The sequence below is a fragment of the Hemitrygon akajei genome, chromosome 3 (genome assembly GCF_048418815.1).
Source record: "Hemitrygon akajei chromosome 3, sHemAka1.3, whole genome shotgun sequence".
NCBI lineage: Eukaryota > Metazoa > Chordata > Chondrichthyes > Myliobatiformes > Dasyatidae > Hemitrygon > Hemitrygon akajei.
Window position 1 is genome coordinate 65,769,404 of NC_133126.1, and position 17,351 is coordinate 65,786,754.

Below are 17,351 nucleotides of genomic sequence, written 5' to 3' on the forward strand. Positions count from 1 at the left end.
TTTATGTATGCTTAAATCAGACTCAGAAAAGTGAAGAGGATTTGTAGTGCATAGAAGTAAGCTTCCATTGACATTGCTTACTTAAAATTGTTGTCATCAGTGTTCATGCATTGCAATATCTTTGTTCCAGATGCCTCCTGAGTTATCTTTAATAAATCAATACCAGTTCCTGCAAGTCACAGAATGGTAAAGGTAGCAATTGTAGTTGAAATTGTTAAATAAAATGACAGCACTGATTTTGCTTAAGAACTCATTTGATTCTGAGCACGGTGAGTTAGGCAGTCAAACAGTATGTTTTGTAACTCCAGAAACACACGAGCCAGGATAACTTTTCCTTTTTATTTGGTGAGGCACTCACATATAACCTGGTGACATAACGACGTATGCCATTCTTAAATGTAACCCATAATGAATTATGTAAACAAAGAATGATTAATCAAGCAATATATTTACAATATTGCGCAAATATAATTGAAATAGTAAAAGCACTGCATTCTCCAGTGAGAAATATATGGCAAAATCTGCTGAAGAGTATATTAAAATGTGCCATAACAGTGAATGCAGCAACTCTGAAGCCGCAATGTCTGCTTCCAGACACAAAATGCATTCTTGTGAATAAGATTATCTACCTTGTCTCCTACTTTATATAATCACACATTTGACTGGCAGTTATTCAGTAGTTATCAAATTTCCAATAGGTTATTTTTTTCCCCTGGGTATGGTGTGGAAGCACAAATTTGCAGGTGACTGGGTTAACTGAAGGCTTCTGAATGTGAATAGTCTCTTGGTTGGCAAATTCATTTCACATAATTTATTCTAAGCTTCTTATGGCAAAATACATTAAGTACACACTATGATGTCTAAGAGAAATCATTATGCAATAGCTCACTTCTCAGATTAGACTAGCTGAAATAACTGTTAAATCTTCAAATAATTTGATTTTCTAAATTAGCATTTGACAATATTAAGAAACTAGAGGTGTCCTGTTAAATCGGTGTAAACATCAAACAACAATTGAAAATCAGGAATTTAGCAGGAAATTTACAGACAACTTTAGTTAAATGTCCAAAAGTTAATTTATTTTGAATTACCAAATGGCATCAGCAAAGTGCAGTGAACAGACGCCATGAACTGATTTCAGAGAAATTAATCACATATTTTCCATGTTCCTGGTGTCGTTCTAGTCCACTCTCAGTGACAGGATTGATCAAAACCGTGTAACTGGAGCCAGATGGACATTGCAACTGATTTTGTAGAGTGGTGCACAATACCGGAAATAGACCTTTTATGTTATGAAGAGATTCATGTGGCAGAAGGTTGCAGAGAATTTTGATCTAACACAAGTGGTCAGAAGCAATGTGAGTCAATCTAAAATAATAATTGTGTGAATGAAATTAAGAAAATGATGCATGTTGAACGTTCCATTTGTGTCTGTGCCTACAGCAGAGGACAAGTGTGATATCGTTGACATCCTGGGGAACTTATTGGTAAATCACGGACAAGAACTTCACATAAAATTAACATAAGTAAAAGAAATGTTGATGAAGAAAACAAAGTCATCAAGAAGTGACAGAATCCCCGGACCAGCTTATTTCCACCATAATGTTTTTAAGAAAGTAAATGAGAACAATACAGAGCTGTTTACTGCTATTTTCTTAAGTTCTCAAAACTTGGGACTTCAGATTGGAAAACTGCACGCTTTCCCACTAATTAAGGAAGGTGAGAGGGGACCAAAAGCTAATGGGTATCTACAATTAAGCATGTCTACTATATATGCTGGTGAAGATCGCTCTGAAACAGGATGCAAGGTATCGGGGGAAAAAACTAACATCCTGCATTAACTTGATAATAACTAATCCCATTAATTACAAGACATTTATGGAGAAGGATAGGACTGATCCTAGGGTTGAGATTCTAAATTGGAGAAAGGCCAATTTTGATGGCATCAGAAGAGATCTAGCAGGTGTGAATGGGACAGGTTGTCTTGCAGTAAAAGTGTGATGGGTAAATGTGAGGCCTTCAAAAGTGGAGTATTGACAGGTTTAGGGAACCTTAGTTTTCATGGACTATTAAGACCCTCATTAAGAAGGAGGCATATATCAGGTATAGGCTGAAGGAACAAATGAGGTGCTTGAGGAATATAAGAAATACAAGAGAGAAATAAAAGGGCTTAAAGAGGACATGAGGTTGCTCTGACAGACAAACCAAAAGTGAATCTCAAAGGCCTCTATAGAATTATTAAGAGCAAAAGGATAGCAAGGGACAAAATGAGTTTCCTTGGAAGATCTTAAATGAATTTTTTGTATCTATATTTACTCAGGAGACTGGGTCTATAAAACTGAGAGAAAAAAGAGCAGCAATGTCATGGACAGTATCCTGATTACAGAAGAGTAAGTTTGAAGAGCTGTGGTCTGGGTGTGGGCGGATGAAACAAGGCAGAAAATCAGGTTGGCATGGGGACTAGACGAGCCGATGGGTCTGTTTCTGTGCTCTAGCGCTCTCTGACTCTATGGTAATGTCTGTGAATATATTCATGACATAGAACTTAGTAAAAGATCTCACGTCATAATTTAAATGTAATCAAATATCTCATCAGCAAAGTGCATCAAGAGCAATTTTCTTGATTGGTGCAAGAAGCCCCCAGTGCAACATTTGTCTTGCCAAACAGAAGTAATAGCTCATTTTGTAAATGCCTGGAAATTATTACAACTCAAAATAACTATAACGATCTTATCTGTTGTGTCAAAATACCTGCATTGCTCTCTCCAACTTCCTACACAACTCCCTGCCTTGTGTAGCTGGATCCTGGACTTCCTGTCAGATCACTGGCCAGTGGTAAGAGTGGACTCCCTCACCTCTGCCCCTCTGACCCTCAACTCAGGTGCCCCAAGGGCTGTGTACTAAGCCCCCTCCTTTGCTCTCTGTATACCCATAACTGTGTCACCACCCACAGCTCCAATCTGATAATTAAATTTGCTGATGACACTACACTGATCAGCCTAATCTCAAATAATAATGAGGCAGCCTACAGAGAAGTCATCACCCTGACACGGGGGTGTCAAGGAAACAACCTCTCCCTTAATATCACAAGAACAAAGGAGCTGGTTGTAGAGTACAGGATGAATGGAGACAGGCTAACCCTTATAGACGTCAATGGATCTGGGGTTGAGAGGATGAACAGCTTTAAGTTCCTCGGCATAAACATCACCGAGATTCTCACATGGTCTGTACACACCAGCTGTGTGGTGTAAAAGGCACACAGCGCCTCTTTCACCTCAGACGGTTGAAGAAGTTTGGTATGGCCCCCCAAATTCTAACTTTCTACAGGAGCACAATTGAGAGCATCCTGACTGGCTGCATCACTGCCTGGTATGGGAACTGAACCTCCCTCAATCGCAGGACTCTGCAGAGAGTGGTGTGGACAGCCCAGAACATCTGTAGATGTGAACTTCCCACCATTCAGGACATTTACAAAGACAGGTGTGTAAAAAGGGCCCGAGTCACCTCAACCACAAACTGTTCCAGCTGCTACCATCCAGGAAACGGTACCACAGCATAAAAGCCAGGACCAACAGGCTCCGGGACAGCTTCTTCCACCAGGCCATCAGACTGATTAATTCATGCTGATGCAGCTGTATTTTTATGTTATATTAACTATACTGTTGTACATAAAATTTATTATAAATTACTATAATTGCACATTGCACATTTGAATGGAGACGTAACGTAAAGATTTTTACTCCTCATGTGTATGAAGAATGTAAGTAATCAAGTCAATTCAATTCAATACTCTTCACTAAATTGCAGTTTGCGCTTCATACTCTCATTGGTATTCATTCCCTCACTTCCCCACACCTCAAACCCAACACCTGGCCACTCAGGCTGTTCAGCCATGACACTCGTAACCTTCAAGTGCTTTTTAATTTCCCTTAAATGGAATATCATCGACTGTCTGAGCCAAGAAGAAACAGAGCAAACGTAACTCCCTTTCCCTCCGGAGAGATACACATGCTACCTCTCACAATATGGCCAACAATCTGCCAGTGTGGACAGGAGGCAGGACTTCTGACAGAAATGGTTAAAGATACAACATTGTGCGATGCCTTCAATATCCCTGCTGGCAGAGCACAGCAAAACACGGAATGGATATCTCAGTCCGACCCCAGATAAACTTACTCTTCGCATCAATGGCACTCACAATCAGTTCTACTGACGTCATGCCAGGTTTCTTCTCTGACCTCTGCCACCTTTGTGCCTTTTGTTACCTACAGATGGAAGGTAGGGGTGTATAAGCAGAATGTCAAGCTGAATGTCCAGAGAACATTGAGGAACTAAGAAGGGATTATACAAATTGAAGAACTGCGAAACCCCTCTGTGACTCTGATTCACTGTTGGGAAGCGACCATGGAGAGCATCAAAAGCTTCATCATCTTCAAAGGTGTTTAGAAAGCATGAGAGAGTCAGGGGGAGTTGTGCCAACTCCAGACGGATTTCAACAACTTCTGCCTTTGAGAAGGGTGGATGGGAGAGAGGAATTTCGAGAGGTAAAGAGTCAACAAGCTGTTCTCTTTACCTCTGAACTCACAAGGCACACTTGTGTTTCTTCTTCTGAAAGGTTCACTGGGAGAGCTCTGTGATTTGCAGCATTAAGGAAAAGGACATCTCAGTAACATCCTCAAAGATAGACATACTAAAGATCTGCAGATCCCTTTAAGCCAGATTGTATAACAATAAGACCGCAGAAGACAGCACAGGCACACAGAATTTCCTGTCCTCCATCACAGTGGCACTAGATGCCAGGAGATCCCAGAACAGCCACTGCCCCAGGAAAAGCTGACTGGCTCCATCCATTCCCTTGACACGAATGAAACTCTCGGAAACAGTGGCTCGTTGAAAGCAGCGTGCCAGAAAATTGAGTGCCGGGCAGAGTGAATATAGTTGTGATTACTAAGGGGTCGTTTTACCCTTGCAGTTCTTTAACTCTACCCACAGGAATTCTCCATTCTCCGAATCTATGACACTTTTTGCTAAGGATTTGATTTCATTTATTACCAACAGTGCCACCCCACCTTCTCTGACCACCTGCCTGTCTTTTCAATAGGACGTGTATACTTGGACGCTTTGGTGACAGCTGTGATTTTTTTTCAGCCATGACTCTGTGATGGCCACAAAGTTACACCTGCCAATTTCTCATTGCACTATAAACTCATCTACCCTGTTTTATGTACTTCTGTGCCTTGCCTATTTAAGTATATAAATGCCTCTCAAAAATAGTGACTGTATCTAACTCTACCATCTCTTCTGGCAGTGAAGTTAAATATCAACTACTCCCCATGCATAAAACTTACCCTTCAAATCTCGTTAAAACTCCTAACATTCATCTTAAAACTATGCACTCTTGCTGTGGGAAAAATATTTTGATGATCTACCAAGGTGTGCTAATCATATCTTTTGTAGTTTTATCAGCTCACCCTTCCAGGAAAAACAAGTTCAGCTTATTTAGCATTTCTCCAAGAAAAATGCTGAACTTCCTGCTGCCTGAGTGAAGGCACAGACTGATACCTCAAGATGACAAAATTGGAAATGAAGCAAAATCTGCACAAGTGCTCAGGGATGCTTGGTTCTTCCTGCATGTTGGAAGTTGTTGACAACCTGCTCTGGGTCTGTCCAGAACTGATAACCACGGTCAGTTGCCATGCCTGAGATGGATGACCCACATCCCCTGTGTTAATGCTCGAGGCCTGATGGCTGAGTGGAATTAGGGACACTGACAATGAGAAAATTATGAAAGTATCATAACTGGAGGCAGGAAGCTATACAGAGCCTGAGGCAGCAAAGCAGATATTGCTAAAACAAATAAAATCCCTTCCTCTCAGGAAAGACGGCTGGTAATGGATTCTGAAGAACAACTAAATTAAAGCCTCATGTTCTTTCTTCTCTCTTCACTCCAGGGGAAAAAAAAGCTTACCTCTGTTTGCATCCTACCTTTTCACCAACCCCATTTCAGTCACAAATTCAGTTCAATTGTCTGCATGGCCAGTCTTTCCTTAAAAATACCTTACAATGGTAAGTATACCCATTGCATTTGCTAAATAGAATTCCCTAAAAATAATCAGGGAAATAAAAATCTTCAGGCCAGTACAAAACCTCTGTCACACATTTGAAATGGAGCTGTTTAACAGGTGGTTCTAACACAGCTGCCAAATTTTATGTAATCTAATATATAATCAAAACAACTACAATTTTCTTCAATTTTGTTCCTGACTCAGGTCACTGCCCTGATTGAAATTCAGAGGTGGTTAATGCTAATTTACATAAATACATGAAATGACCGATGTAACCTTTGCCGATCAATGTATTAAACATAATGATTTGCTGTTCAGCTGCTCAGTAACTATGACTTCACTTATTTATACTGAGGATTTCCATTCTTTTTAAACTTAATTTTAATTCTTGTTTCTGATTTATAAGCAATCAAAAACATTTACTGTACAGCCAGTAGTCAGTGTTCCTCCTTGATTAATTCTGTCACTTAACAGTTCAAAGTAAATTAAGTTTACATTGATCTAGACCAGCTGGTGTAGGACAGTATGATGAATCAAATCTGCTATGTTTCATCCTTGAATGTGCACTAGGGGCAAAAATTCCGGCAGTTCTTTAGCATGGAGTTAGAGGAGGGAATTAATTATGTAACTTTTTGAGAATACAGCATGTCTAGATCATAAAGTTCAATGTTATAACATTGGCATTGCAGTATCAGAAAAGTGGGAAATCCTGCTTGTTGAAAAAGTAGCTTCATAAACCAATGATCTGTATTCTAAAAGCGGACAACCCCCTGTAGGTTCAGTCAATGATGGGTTATCAGGTTCCATGCTCAGCTCCCAGTCAGTCACAGGAGAGTCCAGCTTCTGCACAGACTGAGGAGGTAGGAAAGAAATACATAAAGATATAAAGGTATGATTTTGCATTTATCTTCTCTCTAGACCCTCAAACCCACTAGATCCAACTAAAGCAACATCAACAATTTACATCTGTCTAGTTTAAGAACCAAACAGCTCCAGAGTTTTCTAATACCATGAGCAGCACCTTATTGCAAAGCCTAACAGATGCTAGAAATACACATCTACCTTGATATCACTTACCTGTTAAAGTTGCTGATCTCCCTATCTCTCCACCGTTAAACCTGCTGAGCACTGAAAACCCGACAGAAGACTTTGTGGAGACAAGTTCATCTTTGACCTTCCGTACCACAAATATAGGACAACATGGACCATCTATTCTACTCATTTATGTTCTATTCCAGTCGCCGTACTTTTAATTGTAAGTAATAGAAGTATAGAAATACAGTAATATTACTACTAATATTAACTAAAAGAATAGTCTCCCTTGTCCATTCGCCCCTCCACACTGATCTCCTTCCTGGCACTTATCCTTGTAAGTGGTGTTATGAATGAGGAGCAACTCTGATGGGCAGAAGGGTACAGAATCGCCAATGCCCCCCCCCCCCCTTTTGGAGAATCGCAAATTGCTACTATTCCAATGCTGTTATCAAAGGAAATGAGAGAGATAAACAGCTCATACAAATTTATGAGAGAGAGGCACAGCACAGGTTGGAATGTCTCCTATTGACAAAGAGATTACTGCTATTGTCTCTTGGAGAAGGAATCGTGTATTGAGTACTGTTCTATTCATTGAAACCCCTCAGGGGGCAACCAGAGTGGTCTGGTTGAGGGATTGCATCATCCCAACCTGATTGACATCTGAGACCCCGTGAGCGGGGATAAAGTAGGGTCTGGGGAACACCCCTCAGACGCACCAGGAGAGACGCTATGAGACCGGTGGGGGCTTGTGTGTGTGTCCACCCTTGCCTGGGTGATGAGTCCTCCACGGAACGGTCTAGCTAAAGGACGGAGACGGATCAAGATCGTAAAAGGAAAGTCGGCAAGTTACTCTCTCTCTCTCTCTCTAACAATTGCAACACATCGACAAACAACTACCGCAGCCTGCATGAACTGAACTGAACTTTATATTTCCATCGGACAATTCATTATCCCCTAGACAACGAAAGAGCTTATTTCATATTGATTATTATTATACCCGCACTTTTAGGTTTAGTATTGATGTCGTATACTATCTGTACATTTGCATTGATATTATTTTTGTGTATTTTTACTAATGAATACTGTTAAAAATAGTATCATCAGACTTCAATGGATACTCCTATCTTTGCTGGTAAGATACCCAGTTACGGGGTTCGTAACAGTGGAACAAGTGCTACACCTGCCCCTACATCTCCTCCCTCACTACCATTCAGGGCCCCAAACAGTCCTTCCAGGTAAGGTGACACTTCACCTGTGAGTCTGTTGGGGTCATATACTGTGTCTGGTGCTCCCGGTGTGGCCTCCTGTATATCGGTGAGACCCAACTTAGATTGGGAGACTGCTTCGCTGAACACCTACGCTCCACCCGCCAGAAGAAGCAGGATCTCCCAGTGGCCACCCATTTTAATTCCACTTCCCGTTCCCATTCCAATATGTCTATTCCATGGGCTCCTCTTCTGTTGCGACGAAGCCATGCTCAGGTTGAAGGAACAACACCTTACATTCCGTCTGGGTAGCCTCCAACCTGATGGCATGAACATCGATTTCTCAAAATTCTGTTAATGCTCCCCACCCCCTTCACCATTCCCCATTCCCTACTCCCCTTCTCACCTTATCTCCTTACCTGCCCATCGCCTCCCTCTGGTACTCCTCCCCCCTTTTCTTTCTTCCATGGCCTTCTGTTCCCTCCTATCTGACTTATCCTTCTCTTCTCCAGCCCTGTATCTCTTTCACCAATCAACTTCCCAGCTCTTTACTTCATCTCTACTCCCTCAGGCTTCACCTATCACCCTGTGTTTCTCTCTCCCCTCCCCAACCTTTTAAATCTACTCCTAATCTTTTTTTCTCCAGTCCTGCCAAAGGGTCTCAGCCCGAAACATCAACTGTACTTTTTTTCATTGTCTGTGTATTAATGAGTGCAACTGCTTAAATACAATCAAGATTTGTTTGGAAAATGCATGTGCTATTAAATAAAAATAATTATATAAAGTATTAGTCACATTTCCCACGTACTTGGTTGAGCATGCAAGAGACATTGTCCACTCCTTTCTCCTGCCTATTCGAGGTTCTTGGTGAGAACTGGCAGCTGCACTACGTGCAATTGTTAAATGTTAGAATCACACATAAACAGCAGCAAGGCAACAAACACGGACCCCCCCCCCCCCCCAACACCACCGTCAGCAAAAAAAAGCATCGGCGCCCTCCACCAAGCACTCAAATGTTCAGCAAGCATCAATAAAGACACGGACGCAGTACCCCAAAGACTACTCATTCATCCAGTAATTCGACATACCACAGGCTCTCTCTCTCTCTCTCTCCCTAATAAGGGAAAAAGAGCTGCCCCCATTTCACAGCGAGAGGTATGCTGGTTCAACTGTCGGGCTGAACCAGCTGAGGACGGCTGGCGGCCTCATACCCCAGTGAGATAGGAGCATGCCTGTCCTAGCTTGCAAAGACAGCTCCGGTGGACTGGGCAGATGAGATCAACATTGAGATCCAATGGCCAGGAAGGTGGTTCTGCTGTCAGGGAACGTAATTGAGAGAAATGTACATAATTCACAACACCGACGTTGAGTTGAGGTTTCATTTTAAGAAGCTGGTCTGACATGATGATGTTGTTACGTAAAGAGATTTAGTGTGCTTTTGTGTTTTGGTTTTGGAGTTCATTAAATAAAATATCTCACTTCATTTTGTTTGCAGAAAACTACATTGGTGACCCTGATGCTCTAGGATGATTCCAGAGTTATTCAACATGTCAGCCAATGCAGTTGCTCTGAAACTTCCGGAGTTTTGGCAGCAAAGTGCCTTTGTCTGATTTGTACAAGCTGAGGCCCAGTTCACTGTGCAAGAAATCAACATTGACAACACCAAATTCTACTACGTGGTAGCATCTCTCAACAGCGAGTCTGCTTGAACACCCGGCTGAACATGATAAATACTCATCACTGAAAACTCACCTTTTACAGACTGTTGAACTATTGGAGTCTGACCACGCCAAACAGTTTCTCTCCTTACCTAGTCTCAGCGATGCTAGACCTTCAGAGCTAATGGACCACATGCTGTCCCTCCTGGGAAATCACCATCCTTGTTTCATTTTTAAAGAGTTCCTCATTCAGCAAATTCCTGATCAAGTTTGTATAGCCCTCACTAATGCACCCGGAGCTTGCTAAAATGACTGATAGTGTACACTCAACTGGGCAGCGATGCATCATTCCTCCTCCTTTCTCTCCCTTAGTAAGCCCAGTCAGCAAGTTTCCCAACATAGAAATGCCCACAAATGCAAAACAAATCATGCTGGGCTTGAGCTTTTACCACACTTGCTTTGGTACAAATGCTAGGAATTGCCAACCATCTTGCAGCTTCGACAGTGTCAGCACATCAGGGGTCTGTGAATACCGTGGGTTCCAGCTGTCAGGGTCATCTACTGATCATTATGGATACTCTTTCAAGGTGTCACTTCCTGTATGACACAGGTGCTCAAGTGAGTGTTCTGCCAGCGTCACCTATTGATGAGAAGGCAAAGATCAGTGAAAACTCGCTGGGGGTTGCCAACAGCAGCAAGATCCAGACTTAAGGCACACACCGAGTGACACTCTGCTTCAGTGGGCAACATTACTCATCTGACTTTGCTGTGGCTGAAGTGGCTAGATCTCTGCTTGGTGCAAATTTCCAGTGTACCCAAAGACTGTTAGTTGATTTTATGAACTGCCAGCCTGTGGATGTCAAGGAGTTTGGGAGAAATGTACATAATTCACAACCACCAACATTGAGTTGGGGATTCACGTTAAGAGGCTGGTCTGACATGATGACATTATTACATGAAGAGGTTTAGCCCGCTTTTGTGTTTGGGTTTTGGAGTTTAATAAAATGTGTTATGGGTTTCATTAAATATATAACGCCTCACTTCACTTTATTTGCAAAAACCTACACAGCAAGCTTTGTGGAGAGCAAAGAGCATGACAAGGCACAGAAGAAGTCATGATCATCCACTGCAACCCAGTTTGTGGTGACTGTTCACACCACTGGAAGCGGACTTCCAAAGTGAAGAGAGTGGAATTGCCCCAGTACAATGGCTTTTCCACTTTAAAAACGCTCCCACACAGGTCCTCTGTCTTCATCAGATACGACAGACAACCAATCATGTTCAGAGACAAATGTGTCAGAGGCGTAGGAGTTGAATGGTGCATTCGCTGGCATTACACTTAAAGCCAGAGACACCTCTTACTCCATTATTAGGGAGAGAGAGAGAACCTGTGGTACATCAAATACCGGGTGAACGAGTAGTCTTTGGGGTACTGCAAGTCTGTGTCTTTGCTGTTTGCTTGAGTGCTTGGTGTTGGGTGCCGATGGGTTTTTTTGCTGGTGGGGGAAGGGGCAATGGTTGCTTTGGTGCTGCTTACGTGTGGGAGGGGGGAGCTGGGGGCTGCTGTGAGGTTCTAACATTTAACTGTCATTCATTCTTTGGGGGCACTGCTGTTTTCGTGGATGGTTGCAAAGAAAAAGCATTTCAGGATGTATATTGTACACGTTTCTCTGACATTAACTGTACCTTTGAATTGTTCCAGAAAGACGGTGCTCCATCATTGGACTTACTGTGCAGCAGGTGACAAAGAATGACAGATGCAGTTATAAAATCTTACAGCTCAAAAATAGGCCCTTCTGCCCACCAATACTGTCCTGACCACCAGCCCTACTCCTCCCCCCTTTAAACCTTTCTTACACAAATCCAACTGTCAGTATCGGACAGCTCAGTATTTACCTGTACACACCTGAGAATGAATGAATGAATGCAGACAGCCATTTTGACATCAGAAGCCACAGGTAGCTTGATTTGGCCCAATTCTGGCCTTGTTGGTTTCTGAGCTCGCAATGTTGTTTTTTATGTCGAGAGTTCCTAAAATGGTCCGTGTCTGCAATGTGTATTGTTTCTGTTGATAGACAATAATGAAATGAAAATTGTGGAAACTTCATTTCCTGCAATATGCTTAATATCTATGCTTGAAACAGCAGAACACTATCCCAGTGAAGATAATGGCTATTGTTGGCTGACATAAGTAAGCTTAGAAACCTTGCGGATTCCAAAACCCAACACTACGTTCACACATAAATGTGACAGGTACATGACTTCTATTATTCCACCAAACTTTTGTCGTAAGACAAAATGAGCCAAATTAGGCCATTGGGCCCATCGAGACTGCTCCACCATTCTGTCATGACTGATTTATTATCCCTTTCAATCCCATTCTCCCACCTTCTCCCTGTAACCTTTGACGTCATCGATAATCAAGAACCTATAAATGTAATCAATGACTTGGCCTCCAGAGCAATAAATTCCACTGATTCACTGCCTTTTAGCTAAAGAAATTCTCCTCATCTCTGTTCTACAGGGACATTCCTTCATTCTGAGGCTGTGCCTCTAGTCCAAGACTCCCCCACCATCCTCTCCACATCCACTCTGTCTAGGCCTTTCAATTCAACAGCGTTCAATGAGATCCCCCGAAATTCTTCAAACTGCAATGAGTACAGGCCTAGAGCTATCACATGCTCCTCATATGTTAACCCTTTCATTTGTGGAATCATTCTTGTGAAACTTCTCTGTACCCTCCCCAATGCCAACACATCTTTTCTTAGATAAGGGGCCCAAAATTGCTCACAATACTTCAAGTAAAGTCTGACCAATGTGCCTCAGCATTACATCACAAACACGAGGAAATGAGCAGATACTGGAAATTCAAGCAACACACACAAAATGCTGGTGGAACGCAGCAGGCCAGGCAGTATCTATAGGAAGAAGTACAGTCGACGTTTCGGGCCGAGACCCTTTGTCAGGACTAACTGAAAGAAGAGATAATAAGAGATTTGAATGTGGGAGGGGGAAGGGGAGATCTTAAATGATAGGAGATGACAGGAGAGGGAGGGATGAAGCTAAGAGCTGGAAAGTTGATTGGCAAAAGGGATACACAGATGGAGAAGGGAAAGGATCATGGGACGGGAGGCCTACGGAGAAAGAAAGGGGGAGGGGAGCACCAGAGGGTGATGGAGAGCAGGCAAGGAGTGATTGTGAGAGGGACAGAGAGTGAGAAGAAGAAAAGGTGGGGGGGGGGGGGAAGAGAGGATAAATAAATAAATAAATAAGAGATGGGGTAAGAAGGGGAGGAGGGGCATTAACGGAAGTTAGAGAAATCAATGTTCATGCCATCAGGTTGGAGGCTACCCAGACAGAATATAAGGTGCTGCTCCTCCAACCTGAGTGTGGCTTCATCTTGACAGTAGAGGAGGCCATGGATAGACATATCAGAATGGGAATGGGACGTGGAATTAAAATGTGTGGCCACTGGGAGATTCTGCTTTCTCTGGCGGACAGAGCATAAGTGTTCAGCCAAACTGTCTCCCAGTTAGCATTACATCCTTGCTTTTATTTTGAGAGGATTCAAATATGAATCCTAACATTGCATTTGCCTTCCTTAGCACCAACTCAACCTGCAAGTTAACCTTTAGGGAATCCTGCATAAGGACTCCCAAGTCCCTTTGCACATCTGATTTTTGAATTTTCTACCCATTTAGAAAATAGTCTACACCATTATTCCTACCACCAAAATGCATTAACATCCCCTTCTCTACACTATATTCCATCTGTCACCTCTTTACCCATTCTCCCAGTCTATCTGAATCCTTCCGCAGACATCCTGCTTCCTCAACACTACCTGCCCCTCCACCTTTCTTCATATCATCCACAAACTTCGCCACAAAGCCATCAATTCCGTTACCAAAACATTGACGTATAATGTCTAACACCAGCCCCTGTGGAATACCACTAGTCACCAGCAGCAAACCAGAAAAGGCTCCCTTTATTTCCACTCTGCCTTCTGCCAGTCAGCCATTCTTCTATCTATGCTAGTATCTTTCCTGTAATATCACGGGCTCTTATTTTGTTTAGCAGCCTCATGTTGGCACCTTCTCAAAGGCCTTCTGAAAATCCAAGCAAACAACAACCACTGACTCTCCTTTGTCTATCCTGCCTGGTATTTCCTCAAACAATACCAACAGATCTGGCAGGCAGGAAACCATGCTGACTTTGGCCTATTTTATCATGTGCCTCCAAGTATCCGAAAACCTCATCCTTAATAACGGACTCCAACATCTTCCCAACCACTGAAGTCAAGCTAACTGGCCTAGAATTTTCTCTTTTACCTCCTTCTCTTCTGAAAGAGTGGAATGACATTAGTAATGTTCCAGTTCCCCAGAACCATTCCAGAATCTAATGATTCTTGAAAGATCACTTCAGGCAAAACTACTGTGCAAAATTTTTAGGCACATATTTACTGTATACTGTAGCCAAAACTTTTGCACAGTACTGGAGTAATTGTGTGTACAGTATTGCACTATCCTAATTCCACAAAAAAGAACTAATTTCATAACATATGATGATTAACCTGATTCTGATATGGGTCTCTATTGTGGACTGAGAGTGGGAAGGGGAGAGGGGAATCATGGTTGAGAAAAGAAGAAGGGAGTGAGAAGCACCAGAGAGACATTCTGTAATGACCAATAAACCAGTTGTTTTGAATCAAATGACCTTGTCTGGTGTCTCAGGGCTGGGTGCGTCTGCATCCACTCCACCCCACCACCCCTGGCACTCCTTCTCTGCCACCTGTCCCACACCACTCCCGTGGTGCTCCACCCTCGCCATTTCCAACACTCTGTACTCCTGTCAGATTTACAAACTTGCTCTCCGCTCCACGTTGTCAAATACAGTACTATGCTAAAGTCTTAGGCACCCCAGCTATATATATGTTCCTAAGACTTTTGCACAGTACTGTAGTTATTTCAGAACCCTGGGGTGTAGTCCATCTGGTTCCAGTGAATTGTCCACCTTCAGACCTTTCTGCTCCCCAAGTTCTTTCTCATTAGTAATAGCAATACACTCACACCTGCTCCTGACTCTCTCAAATTGAAGGCATACTGCTCCTGTTTTCCACAGACTAAGTAAAAACTGATGAAAAATGCTGTCTAAATTCATCCACACTTCTTTGTCCTCCCTCCTCCCCCATTGCTACCTCCCCAGTTTCATTTCCCAGCAGTCCGATAGCAAAAGGCAGTGAAAGTTTTGCTGTCACTTCCAGTTGGGACTGATTGAAGGTGGTAACAATTTAAAGATGCATGATTTTCAGAAACAGCAGCCCAAGGAGTAGAGAAACTAGTAAGTTTGACAACTCAGTCTTGCTGGAGAGGAAAACGTTTGCCCAAAAGTTCACCATGGGTCATAGTCATGTTAGCACATTATGCTTGGCTTCAGGAATGCATCAATACAGGGGTCACCAACCTTTTTTGCACCGAGAACTGGTTTAATATTGACAATATTCTTGTGGACCAGCCGACGGAAGGGGGGGGGGAGGGTGTTAATTACAACCGGAATATAGATGATAAGTCAACTATAAGTCAATTATAAACGGCTAATACACTCAATTTCGTTTCTAAAAGGGTTTATCTAATGAATTTAATATGAAACACACAGCGCATATTTTCCTCACATGAATATAGTGATAAGTCAATTATAACTCCCTTATAAGTCAATAGCATCATAACATTTTAAGTAACATTTGGATATTAAACACACAGCGCATATTTTCCTCGTATGAACATATAAAATAATTGCAACACACCAGTGAGAGGACAAGGTAAGGGCCGGAGGTCCCCGTACCGGGGTGGCGGTCGCAGTCCGGAGAGAGCGACCGACCGACCGAGGAGTGCGACAGGGCGTGTGCTCTCCCCCCTTGTAAGTCGGTAGGATCTCTCGGCTGACAAAAGTTTGGCTTGAGGGGTGACTTTCAGTAGATCATAGAGAGGTAGCTGAGTGTGCTCACTTCCCCCTGAGCCCGAATGAGGTCGTCTGGTTCCCCACAGACATTCGGTTTAGTAAACGGGTTCAGAGGCGGCGCCCATCTGCCCGCGCTCCAGGCCAGTACCAACGGCACTTCCCGCCGGCCGCGCGAGGCGGCCCGTTACCCGAGGCCAACCAGTGATCCCCGGCGCGAGGGTATCACTGCGTTCAGGCGCGTTCAACAGCGGGCGTGACAGGGAATGAGGAAAGGTGCAGCTGACTCATATCGCCAAATCATATCGTTTCCTCGCGGCCTGGTAGCACATGCTTTGCAGCCTGGTGCTTGGGAACCACTGCATCAATAGAAGGAAATTCGGGGGCAGAGCACACCCCCCCCCCCCCGACTGGACTGTTTTGGAATCCAGACTGATTTTGAAAATAGTTTCAATCGAGGCATTCAAAGAGCCATTTATAAACCAAGGGCAGGAAAGTAAGAAGAGGCGGCATACTGGCCTTGCAAATAGAGCGGCTGTTTCCCAACTCCAGTGACCCAGGTTCAGCTTTGACCACGGGGGCTGTCTGGACGGAGCTTGTACATTTCCCTGTCACCGCGTGGGTTTCCTGCCACATCCTAAAGACATGCGGGTCCTCGGGTTACTTGGTAATGTAACTTGTTCAATTTGTGAAAGGGAGTGGCAAAATATGGAGGATGGAGTGTTGATGGGAATACGGGGGTATGAATGAGATTAGCCTTCTTATTGTCTGATGTGACTCGACGGACTGCAGGGTCTGCTCTCAGTATCGTATCACTACCAATCTGAAAAATGGACAGAGATCATCGAATATCTAAAGGGTTAAACAGACCCTCGTTCGATGCTGCAGCAGTTTCATGATCCGAATACTGTTTTCTATTTATGCTCTAATTCAGGATTAAATTTCCTGAATTAAATTTGTAGCACTCTCATCAGTTGGAATAAAAAAGTTACTTGAAGTTAGCATTGACCAAATGTCTGCATTTCCAAGAACTACGGCATGTAGGATAATAATTGTATCTACTCCCAGCAAAGACTAAAGGCGATTTACATTTTAATCAAGACATCCATCAAACATCAAAGCAAATTATCGGTTGGGGCAGTTTGTGCAACTGTAAAGGGGGGGGGGGTTAAAGAGCGAGGAACGTCAGAATTTGAGGCTTAGATGATTTAATTGCTCAAAAGAAATGGTGCAAAATCAGCAAACAATCATAAAAACAGTTCAGGACCTGGACCCTGCCGGAGGGTTGTGTAATTCAGAATATCCAATTCAGAAAAGTGAGCGAGCGAGGCCAGAACTATCATCCGGCGGATTTTATTGATGTTTGAATGTCAGGAACGGGAACACTGGTGAAAAAAAATGGTAAGCACAAAAAAAAACTGGAGGAATTTAGCAGG

At 43.0% G+C, this 17,351-nt stretch overlaps 1 long non-coding RNA gene across 1 annotated transcript; it reads right to left on the minus strand.

The window, feature by feature from the left end:
• Positions 1–6,511: 6,511 nt before the first annotated feature.
• Positions 6,512–16,111, minus strand: LOC140723356 (uncharacterized). The gene is made up of 3 exons (XR_012097871.1): positions 15,764–16,111; positions 11,870–12,028; positions 6,512–6,917 (listed from the first exon to the last, which is right to left on the minus strand). It is a non-coding gene; the product is annotated as an uncharacterized lncRNA (long non-coding RNA).
• Positions 16,112–17,351: the final 1,240 nt, after the last annotated feature.